Source organism: Elephantulus edwardii, unplaced genomic scaffold (assembly GCF_000299155.1).
Source record: "Elephantulus edwardii isolate Elephantulus edwardi_28Jun2011 unplaced genomic scaffold, EleEdw1.0 scaffold00063, whole genome shotgun sequence".
NCBI classification, from domain to species: Eukaryota; Metazoa; Chordata; class Mammalia; order Macroscelidea; family Macroscelididae; genus Elephantulus; species Elephantulus edwardii.
In genome coordinates, this window is record NW_006399813.1 from 16,520,331 (window position 1) to 16,531,467 (window position 11,137).

At 42.0% G+C, this 11,137-nt stretch overlaps 1 pseudogene; it reads left to right on the top strand.

The window, feature by feature from the left end:
- The first annotated feature begins 9,541 nt into the window (after positions 1-9,541).
- On the top strand, positions 9,542-10,840 carry LOC102861328 (annotated as a pseudogene).
- The last annotated feature ends 297 nt before the right edge of the window (positions 10,841-11,137 follow it).

Sequence of the window (11,137 nt, forward strand, 5' to 3'; positions counted from 1 at the left end):
CTGTATGCATTTTATTTCCTTCTCTTGTTGTATTGCTCTAGCAAACATTTCCAATACAATATTGAATAAAAGTGGTGACAGTGGGCATCCTTGTCTGGTTCCTGTTGGCAAGGAAAATGCTTTTAGTCTTTCTCCATTGAGACAATGATATTGGCTCTTGGTTTTGAATGTATACTTTTCATTATGTTGAGGGAATTTTCTTTAACTCCAATTTTGCTGAGTGCCTTAATTAGGAAGGGGTGTTGGATTTTGCCAAATGTCTTTTCTGCATCAATTACTAAGATCATATGTTTCTTGTTATTTACTTTGTTAATATGGTGAATTATGTTGATTGTTTTTCTCATGTTGAGCCATCCTTGCATACCTGTTATGAATTCAGTTTGGTCATGGTGAATTAATTTTTTTATGTGCTTTCAGATTCTGTCCTGTCCTGTGCCAGCCACATCATCTCTGACACTTGAGCCCATTGCTGAAGTAACTATGTCAATCCCTCTTATTAAGGGTCTTCCTTTCTTTCATGAAGATTTCCAAGCATAATGTCTCTTTCCAAGGAATAGCGTCTTAGCAACATACACAAAATATGTGAGTTGAAGCTGTGCCATTCTTGCCTCTAAGTAGCATTATGGGTGTACTATTTTCCCAAGACATATTTGTTTGTTCTTTTGGCAGTCCAATGGATATTCAGTATTCTTCTCTCACATCACCACTCAAAGACTTCAGTTCTTCTGTTATCTTTATTCATTGTCCAGCTCTCAGATGCACACCAAGTGATAGAAAAGACCATGGTCTGAATCAGATGCACCTTAGTCTTCAAATTAACATCACTGCTCCTCAGTACTTTGGAGAGATCCCTGACAGCAGACTTGTTCAGTGCAATACATCTCCTGATCTCCTGATGGCTGGTACCAAGGGTGTTGATTGTGCATCTAAGTAAGATGAAATTGTGACAACTTTAATCTTTGCTCTATCTACCTGATATTGTTTATCAGTTCAGTGATGAGAAATTTTGTTTTCTTGATATTGAAATGCAATCCATACTGAAGGTTGTCATCTTTGGTCTTCTGCAGCAAGCATTTCAAATCTTTCTCACTTTCAGCATGCAAGGTTGTGTCAACTGCATAACACAGGTTATTAATGAGTCTTCCACTAATCCTAACGATGTCACATTCTTCCTTACAGAGCCTAGCTTCTCAAATGATTTGCACAAGGTGCAGGGTGAATAGATATGGAGAAAAGATATAACCCTGACGTACATTTTTCCTAATCTTAAACCAGAATTGTTCCCTTGTTCTGTTTAGACAACATCTTCTTAATCTAGTTACAGTTTTCCTATAAATATAATTGAGTGTTCTGGGATTCCCATTCTTTTCAATGTTAGTTTGTAATGATTCACACAGTCAAATGCCTTTACATAGTCAATAAAGCACAAATAGACATTCTTATGGTTTTCTCTGCCAGGATCCATCTGACATCAGCAATGATAACCCTCTTTTAAACCTACCTTGAACTTCTGCCAGTTCTCTTGTAATGTATTATTCTAATCATTTTTGGGTGATCTTCAGCAATATTTTACTTTGATGTGATATTAATGATATTGTTTGATAATTTCCACATTCTATTCAATTACCTTTCTTGGGAATGGGAACAAATATGGACAATTGGCCTTGCAGCTGTCCTTGAAATTTCCTTGCATAGACTGATGACCTTGTCTATAGATTACTTCAATTTAAAAGAAGAAATGCATTTTTGAAAGCACAAATTCTTTATAGGGCAATTAAATTTGAGCACAGGAGCCATGACTACAAGTTGCTTATTTTGCCATGTAAGTTCTTTCAAAATCTGCATTTTTCTAGACTTCTTTTAAAGTAGTAATGCAAACCTCAGAAGTTTCTTGTTGAGAGACTTACAAAGTTAGTATTGATGTGGGGAACATTAAAGGAACAAGATCCATTTATTGTTGGTACAATGGAAATGTGCCAATTATGTAGATGCAGAAGGGAGACTACACAGAAAGGAAAAATAAGTCTCTGTCATGAACCTCTTTGTTTTCATTATAAAAGGTGGAGGGTTAGGGAAAGAGGAAGATTTTGAAGAGACAGATCAACTCAGTGATGTAACAATGGGCTCAACTGTATCAGATATGATGAGTATGTTTCAGGTTAAAGCAAGACGCAGATCCACTGTTCATATACTTAGAATGAGTCAACTTGACAACACTTAACAACAATTATGGACCTGGTTTCCTAAGCCAAGTCCAACTTTTAGTCTAAGGTGTTTTTTCACCTAAGTAAATATCAACAGCTTGCTCTGGTCCTATCCATATTGTGAAACTGAATTTAAAGCAGGATTAGAGGCAAATAGCTCTGGGTTCCATTAGAGACTCAAGGTGTAAGAAAAAGCTGGATTCCAGCGTGTTCTACTTGTTTGTAGCTACCACATTTCCTTTCATCATCTTTTCATGGTCAAACTTCTTAGGAGGGAAAGGGGAAGTGTGCATGTTTACTAAGAATGTGGCTCTTAGTAGGAAACATTCAAGACCCTAGACAATCTGACTCCAAGTTCTTGACCAGCCACATGTAGTTACACTCTCCATTTCTGGAGGAAGACATATCCCCTTGTACTTAAATAACTCCTTAGACTGTAATTCTTTTACTTGGAAGGTCTTTCCCCCTCTTTTTTCATGCAAATCTCTACAATGGTAATCTTTAAAGAAGTCTCTCCTACTTGCATAACAGAAAATGAATTGATGCCTTTGAGCTGTGGTGTTGGAGAGGAGCACTGAACATTCCATGGATGGCCAAGAAAATGAATAGATATGTCTTAGAGAGGGTGCAGCCAGAGTGCTCTTTGGAGTCAAGAATGATGAGGCTTTGCCTCATATACTTTGGACATATTGCTAGGAGGTGCTAGTCCTTGGAGAAGGACATGATGTTGGGAACGGTGGAGAGTTGGTGAAGGAGAGGAAGACCCTCAACCAGGTGGATTGACAAGGTGACTGCTGCAATAGGCTCTTATGTGTCAGGATGTGTGAGGCAGGCATAGGACAGGACTCTAATCAGATCTTTTGTTCATAGGGTCGCTATGAGTTGTACTCGACTCGATGACACACAACAACAACATAGCTCCCATTTGCAACTTTTCCTGGACTCCTCAGGCCAAGAGAATGCCTCTCATGTGTTCCCAGTAGGCTGGTCCATCCTGCAGTTCAGTGGAGGTTTCTTGACTACAGTAAACTCCCCGGCTCTAACTACAAGGACAAAATCGAAAGTTTTTGTTTATGCCTGTGGGGAAAAGAAAACAAATTGAAGGATATTTGACACTCCAGCAAAGGTAGAAGTGAGATAATCCCTGTCACTGAGGGATGTGATTTTGACAAGTAAGAGTTCTGTAGATAGTGCTGGCCATAAAGAACCCTTGTGGTGTAGTGGTTAAAGCACTCAACTGATAACCAAAAGATCTGAGGTTTGAATAAACCAGCCACTCCACAAAAGATAGGACAATCTGCTTCTGTAACTGTTACAGCCTTGGAAACTCTGTGTGCAATTTTATTCTGTCCTCTGGGACCATGACTAAGAATGATAGAAGAAGAATTGATGCCTTTGAGCTGTGGTGCTGGAGAAGAGTGTTGAACATACTGGGGACTTACAGGAGAACAAACAGGTCTGTCCTGGAGAGGGTGAAACCAGGCTACTCGCTGGAGGCAAGGACTGTGAAGCTCTGTCTGACATAATTTGGTCATGTGTTCTGGAGAGACCAGTTTTTGGAAAGAGACATCATGCTCAGAAGAGTGGAGGGATAGTACAGGAAAGGAAGACCCTCCATGAGATGGATTGACTCAGTGACTAGGGTAATGAGGGTATGGGTGTCAGAGACAATGAGGTGGGCTCAAGATAGAGCAGATTTAGAGCTGTTGTACATAGGGTCACTATGAGTTGCAAGCAACTCCACGGCACACAACAACAACAACAACAATGGGTTGCTATGAGTCAGGAACACCTGGAAGGCAATGGGTGTGTTCTATTCCTTGGAGGGTGAGGAATGCAGCGGGAGGGACTCTCAACCTCCTAAGTTCAGTGCCTGTGCTTCTCTGTCTGGTCAGCTTGGCTTGGTCATATTTGTGGCTACATTTGTACCACATTCCTTTATCTTGAAAGCAACAGCACTTTTGTAGTAATTTTAAAACTTATTATTGTAAGTTTTTTAGACATGCACAAAAGAGATTAGAATAGTATATAAGAAGTCTTCATATGTCCCAAACTCAACTTCAATAATTAGAATTATTTCACCATTTTAACAATTCTATTCTGTTCATCCTTTCCACAAACCTGTTTTGTTGTGTTTTTGTTGTTGTTGGGGTTTTTTTTTTTTTATTTCAGTTACCTAGTTCTTCCAAGACACAAATACCATAAGTGTATAGCTTTAAATAATAGAATTCAGTTTCTTATCTTTTTGGAGGCTATTAGTCCAAATGAGCCTCTGTCCCATTGAGTCCCCTCTCTCTGCTTGCCCTGGCATTCGTTAGTGATCCTCACCTTGTTCTGTCATCCTTATCTGGTACCTACCTGTCTATGTGCATATGTTGCTCATTACATAACTCAGAAGTTATTAGGTTTGGGTTCACCCAATACTGCCCAATACTCCTCTCCAGCACCACAACTCAAAGGCACTTATTCTTCTTCTGTCATCCTTAGTCAGATACTGTAAAGTCAATCCCAAACCTCATGTAATTTTATGCACATCTCATGATATATTTCTAACAAGTAATGACATTTAAAGAGAAAGTCCTGGTGGCTCATGTGTTATGTGTTGTTGTATGTACCATCAAGTCTACTTCAACCCTATGTGCATTAGCTCTGAACCCTGCCCTATTCTGAGCCAACCTCATAATTTCTTACACACCTAATCTCATTTCCCCAGTCACTGAGTCAATCCATCTCATCTTGTTTCTTCCTCTTCTGTGTTGTTCCTTCACCCTTCCAAGAATGACGTCCCTCTCCAAGGACTGGCCCTGCTGGCCATGTGCTCAAAGTATGTGAGACAGAACTTCAAAGTCCTAACCTCCAAGGAGCAGCTTGGTTTCCCATTCTCCAGGTAAGACCTGTTTGTTCTCCTGGCAGTTCATGGTATGTTCAATATTCTTCTCTAGCACCACAACTCAATGGCATTGATTATTCTATCATCTTTATTTATTGTTCAGCTCTCAGATGCATAGCAAGTAATTGTGAAGACCATGGCCTGGATCAGGTGCACTTTACTCTCCAGGCTGACATCATTGCTCTTTAATACTATAGAGAGGTCCCTGACAATAGACTCTCCCAATGCAATTTGCCTTTTGATTTCCTGACTGCTTGTGTTGATTGTGGAACCAAGCAAGCCGAAGTTATCAACAATCTCAATCTCTTCTCCATCCATCAATTGGCCCAGTGGTGAGAATGATTTTCTTAATATTGAGCTTCAATCATATTGAAGTCTACAATCCTTGACTATCTGCAGAAAATGCCTCATGTCATCTTCAGTTTCAGCAAGCAAGGTTGTGTCATCTGCATAATGCAGGTTGTTGATGAGTCTTCCTCCAATCTTGATACCACAGTCCTCCTCATAAAGCCCAGCCTCTTAAACGATCTGTTCTGCATATAGATTGAAAGGGTATGGAGGCAAGATGCGTTTCTGACACACATCTTTCCTGATCCTGAACCATGCAGTGTTTGCATTGCCAACTCAAAGATGTTATATTGTTGTTAGGTGCTATCGAGTACGACTTGTAGTGACCCTATGAACAACATATCTGAACCCTGTCTTATCCTGTGCTATCCTTACACTTCCTGATGCACGAGAGCCCATTGTGGCAGTTGTATCAATCCACCTGGTGGAGGGTTTTCCTCTCCTTCACTGACCCTCCACCTTTCCAAGCATGATGTCCTTCTCCAAAGAATAGCTCCTCCTAGCAACATGCCTGAAGTATCTGAGATGAAGCTTCAACATTTTTGCCTCCAAGGATCATTCTGGCTGCATTTTCTCTAGGACATATTTGTTTTTTCTTTTGGCAGTCCACGGGCTATTTAGTGCTCTTCTCCGACACCACAGCTCAGAAGCATCAATTGGTTTTCTGTCATTCTTACTGGTCCAGCTCTCAGGTATATAAATGATCGGAAAGACCATGGCCCGAACAGACACACCTTAGTGTTCAAATTGACATCATTGCTCCTCAATAATTTGAAGAGGTCTCTGACTGCAGACTTTCTGCAGTGCCATATGTCTTCCTGATTTCCTGATTGAAAGTACCAAGATTATTGAGTGTGGATCCAAGTAAGATAGTAATAGGAAGTACAGGTTGTATTATTAGGACAGGGCTCTGTTCTGAAGACTCTGTCATAAATTTGTTCTGAAAATATAGAATAACTTTTAAGTTTTTTAACTTTTCATTATTATTGCTTTCTGTTTTCTCTCTCATTGCCATTGATCAGAACTGACTCATAGCTGACTTGCTAGTGGGTTTTCAGAGACTAATTTCCTCAGGAGGAGATTGCCCATCTTTTCTGCAGAAAAGCTTGTGGATTCGAACTACGTACCTTTGGGTAGATTGTGGTTCCTAATCTATGAACAACATTGGCAAGGGTAACTTAGTGGTAAGGAGTTACACTGCCAATTCAAAGGTGCACACTTCGAATTCACCCACTGCTCCATAAAGATAGGCAATCAACTCCCTTAAGATTTACTACTTACGAAAACCAGCTAAAGGGTCAACTCTGAGTTGGTTCTGACTTGATGGTACATAACAACAACAACAAAACCAAAGTAATATGTAAGTTTCCCAGCTAGGGTTTTCTATTTTTCTTTTAAAAGTAAATACAGAAAAGTAATCATTTAAAGCAAATGTCCAGAAAATAGGAACTAAAGGAAACCGTTCATAATTTCCCAAAACTTAGAGTTAGCTTTTTGCCTGTTTGGCAGCAAATTAGCAGTGGCCTATAAGTGCCGGAACTAAAAAATCTATTTCCTGTACACTTGACTGACTTGTTAGGGAGAGGAGAACAAAGAACAAGAAGATGGACTAGAACAGTGAAAGGGAAGAGCCTCAAAGGCTGCTGGGAGGGGTCAGGAGAGGTTGAGTCTGTAGACAGAAACAGGATCGGTGCCCTCAGATAGAAATAAAATACATACCACAAATGCAAGCCATACACGTGATTTTCACCATTTTTCTAGTTGGGAGCTCTGGTGGCTCAGTGATAAGGAGTTGTGCTGTTAACCCAAAGCAGCTAATCTACCAGCTGTTTCATGAGAGAAAGATGAGCAATCTCCTCTTTTGTGATTAACTGCCTCAGAAAACTTGCTGGAGGGTCAGCTATGGATTGATTCCAACTCCACGGCTCTTGTTGTTGTTGTTATGTGTTGTTGAGTCAACTACAACTCCTAATGACCCTATGAACAATAGCTCTGAACCCTACCCTATTTTGAGCCATTCTCACTGACTCTGAAACACCTGCCTCCATTGCCTCAGTCACTGAGTCATTCCATCTCATCCAGGTTCTTCCTCTGCTACGCTGTCCCTCCTCCCTCCACCCTTCCAAGCATGATGTCTTCTCAAAAGACTGGTCTTCCTGGGTACATACCCAAAGTATAGGTGATGGAGCTGTAAAACCCTTGTCTTCAAGGAGCAATTTGGTTTCACCTTCTCTAGGACAGACCTTTTTGTTCTCTTGGCAGTCTGTGGTATGTGGTGCAATACTTTTCCCTAGCACCATAACTCAAAGGCATCGATTCTTCTGTTACCCTAGTCATTGTCCAGCTCTCTGATGCATAGCAAGTAATTGCAAAGACCATGGCCTAGATCAAGTGCACCATAGTCTCTGGACTGACATCACTGCTCTTAGGCACTCTGGAGAGGTCCTTGATACCAGATTTACCTAATGCAATTAATCTTTTGATTTCCTGACTGCTGGTGCCAAGCGTGTTGATTGTGGAACTGAGCAAGCTGAAATTATTAACAACCTCAATCTCTATCTATCAAGGTGCTACCAACTGGTTTGATGGTGAGAATATTTTATTTTTTTTTTTAGCTTATCAGTTACACATGTAATTAAGAGGAAAATTATTATAAGACATATTTCTTTTTTAAAAAATATTCAGTCTTTGAAGTCTAGTGTGTCTCAGCCTTTACAGTGTATCCCACTTTAGAGGAGCTATGTTTCAAGTGTCCAATGATCACATGTAGAAAGAGAGTAGCATATTGGACAGTGCCACTGCATATCTTGCTCGAACTTGCCTAGTTATTTCACAGCTTTCAGCTGATAAAACTGGAAATTGGTTTCTGCCCTGATCCCATTGTAACAAACTCATTGCTATTGAGTTGAAATAAACTCTTAGTTGACCTTCCAGTGGGTTTCTGAGGCTGTAAATTGTGTAGCTCATTGACTCTGATTAGGACCAATCATTGTGGCCCCTGGGGTGGCTTACTCTGATTTGTCACATTAGTGCACTTGAAAGAGGTGAAGAGCAGAGAGAGAATCTCTAGTGGAAGATTGGGAAACAGCTGAAGAGATTGCATCTCAATGCCAAGAAAACAAAAATTCTCATCACTATACTAATAGGCAACATCCTGATAGATGGAAAAAAGATTAAAACTGCCAATTACTTAATCTTGCTTGGATCCATAATCAATATATTTGGTACCAGAAGTCAGGAGATAAAGAGGCTTACTGCATTGAGAAAGTCTGCAGCCTGGACCTTTCCACATTTTTGAGGAGCAATGAGCAATCAGGTTAGTTTGAGGACTAGGGTGCATGTGATTCAGGCCATGGTCTTTTCAATCACTTGTTTTGTATCTGAGAGCTGGACAATAAATAAGGATGGCAGAAGAATAATTGATATGCCTTTGAACTTTGATATTCGAGAAGAGAACTGTCTATCCCATGGACTGTCAAATGAACAAACTGGTCTTGGAGTAGGTGCAGCCGGAGTTCTCCTTGGAAGTAAGCATACAGCTTTATCTTGCATACTTTGGGCATGTTACTAGGAGAGGCTATTCCTTGGAGAGGGACATCATACTTGGAAAGGCCAAGGATCAGTGAAAGAGAGGAAGATTATCAGCCAGGTGGATTGACACAGTTATCATGCAATGGGTTTGAGTGTATCAAAGATTGTGAAGATGGCACAGGATAGGACAGAGTGTGGATCTTTTGTTCATAGGGTCACTATGGGTTATATTTAATTCGACAGCACCTAAAAACAATAACGACATACTAGCTAGCTAAGAAACAATATTCACAGAAGTTATGAGAATTCAGGAAAGATAAAACTAGGGCTGATTTTCTGTGTGAGAGATTTGTGCAGTCACACAGGCACCTGCCCTCGGGAAACACCTACACTTAATTTAAAAATTTAAGTTTGGGCCGCTTGGTGGACGCCCTAATGCCAACTCCCTTCCACTGGTCAGGAGATTCTGGATCCTCTGAAGTTGGGCCTTGAATCCCAAGTTAAAAATTCCTATTCAAGCCTGAACCGTGGGAAGAAAGCTCGGTAGCCTTGTTCCTTGATGGGCATGATGCTTTCCAAAGTGGCTCCATCACAGACCGTGTCTCTGCTTTGCTGTGGGCTTGGTTCTTCAGTGCCTTCTGCTGTTTCTGTCGCCACCAAAAAACAGTCCAAGGCCCTCTATCCTCTGACTACATTTTTGAACGGGAATCTAAATATGGTGCACACAATTATCACCCTCTGCCTGTAGCCCTGGAGAAAGGAAAAGGGATTTACGTCTGGGATGTGAAAGGAAGGAAGTACTTTGACTTCCTGAGTGCTTACAGTGCTGTCAACCAGGGTCACTGCCACCCGAAGATCATGGACGCCCTGAAGCAGCAGGCAGAGAAGCTGACCTTAACCTCCAGGGCTTTCTACAATAATGTGCTTGGAGAACACGAAGAGTAACATCACTAAGCTTTTCAATTACCACAAAGTGCTCCCCATGAATACAGGCGTGGAGGTCGGAGAGACACCCTGCAAACTCGCTTGGAAGTGGGCTTACACGGTCAAGGGCGCGCCCAAGTACAAAGTGAAGATCATTTTTGCAGCTCGAAACTTCTGGGGTAGAACAATGTCTGCCATCTCCAGTTCCACAGACCCACCCAGCTACGATGGATTTGGACCCTTCATGCCGGGTTTTGAAATCATCCCCTACAATGGCCTGCCTGCCCTCGAGCAAGCTCTCCAGGCCCCCAATGTGGCCGCATTCATGGTGGAGCCCATCCAGGGTGAAGCGGGCATCAACATCCCGGACCAGGGCTACCTCCGGGGCTTGCGGGAACTCTGCACCGAGCACCAGGTTCTCCTCATCGCTGATGAGATCCAGATGGGCTTGGCTGTCGGTTATGAAGACGTGAAGCCCGATGTGATCCTGCTTGGCAAGGCCCTCTCGGGAGGCTTACACCCTGTCTCCGCGGTGCTGTGTGACAATGAGGTCATGCTCTCCATCAAACCCGGGGAGCATGGCTCCACCTATGGTGGGGACCTCCTCGGCTGCCACGTGGCCATCGCAGCCTTTGAGGTCTTAGAGAAGGAGAATCTGCTTGAAAACGCTGACAGAATGGGTGTCCTCTTGAGACGTGAACTCATGAAGCTGCCTTCTGATGTGCTTACTGCTGTATGAGGAAAAGGGTTATAGAATGCCATCATCATTAAAGAAACCAAAGATTACAATGCTTGGAAGGTGTGTCTCCAGCTTGGAGACAGTGGACTTGTGGCCAAGCCGACCCATGGTGATATCATCCGGCTGGCACTTCCACTGGTGATCAAGGAGGATGAGATCCAGGAGGCCATGGAGATCATCCACAAGACCATCCTGTCTTTCTGAGAGTGGGTCACGGGCGTTGGGCTGCAGAAGGACAGGGGGTTCCAGGGGATGCGATTAAGACTGCTCTAACACAGATACCTTCCACTCCCAGTGTCTTCCAGGGCTGGCTTGGTGCTTATTTAGTAGAAGTACAAACCTGCAGTGGGCTGTGTAATGCAACCTAGAGCAGTGGTGTCTGCATTGAAACATTTGTTCTTGTGTGTGCACGTGTGGTTCTAAAGTGAAATTTCTTTCTCAGCCTTTCAATCACGTCCTGTAAGTAATTTACATACTTTAAAAACTCTTTGCTTGTAGAAA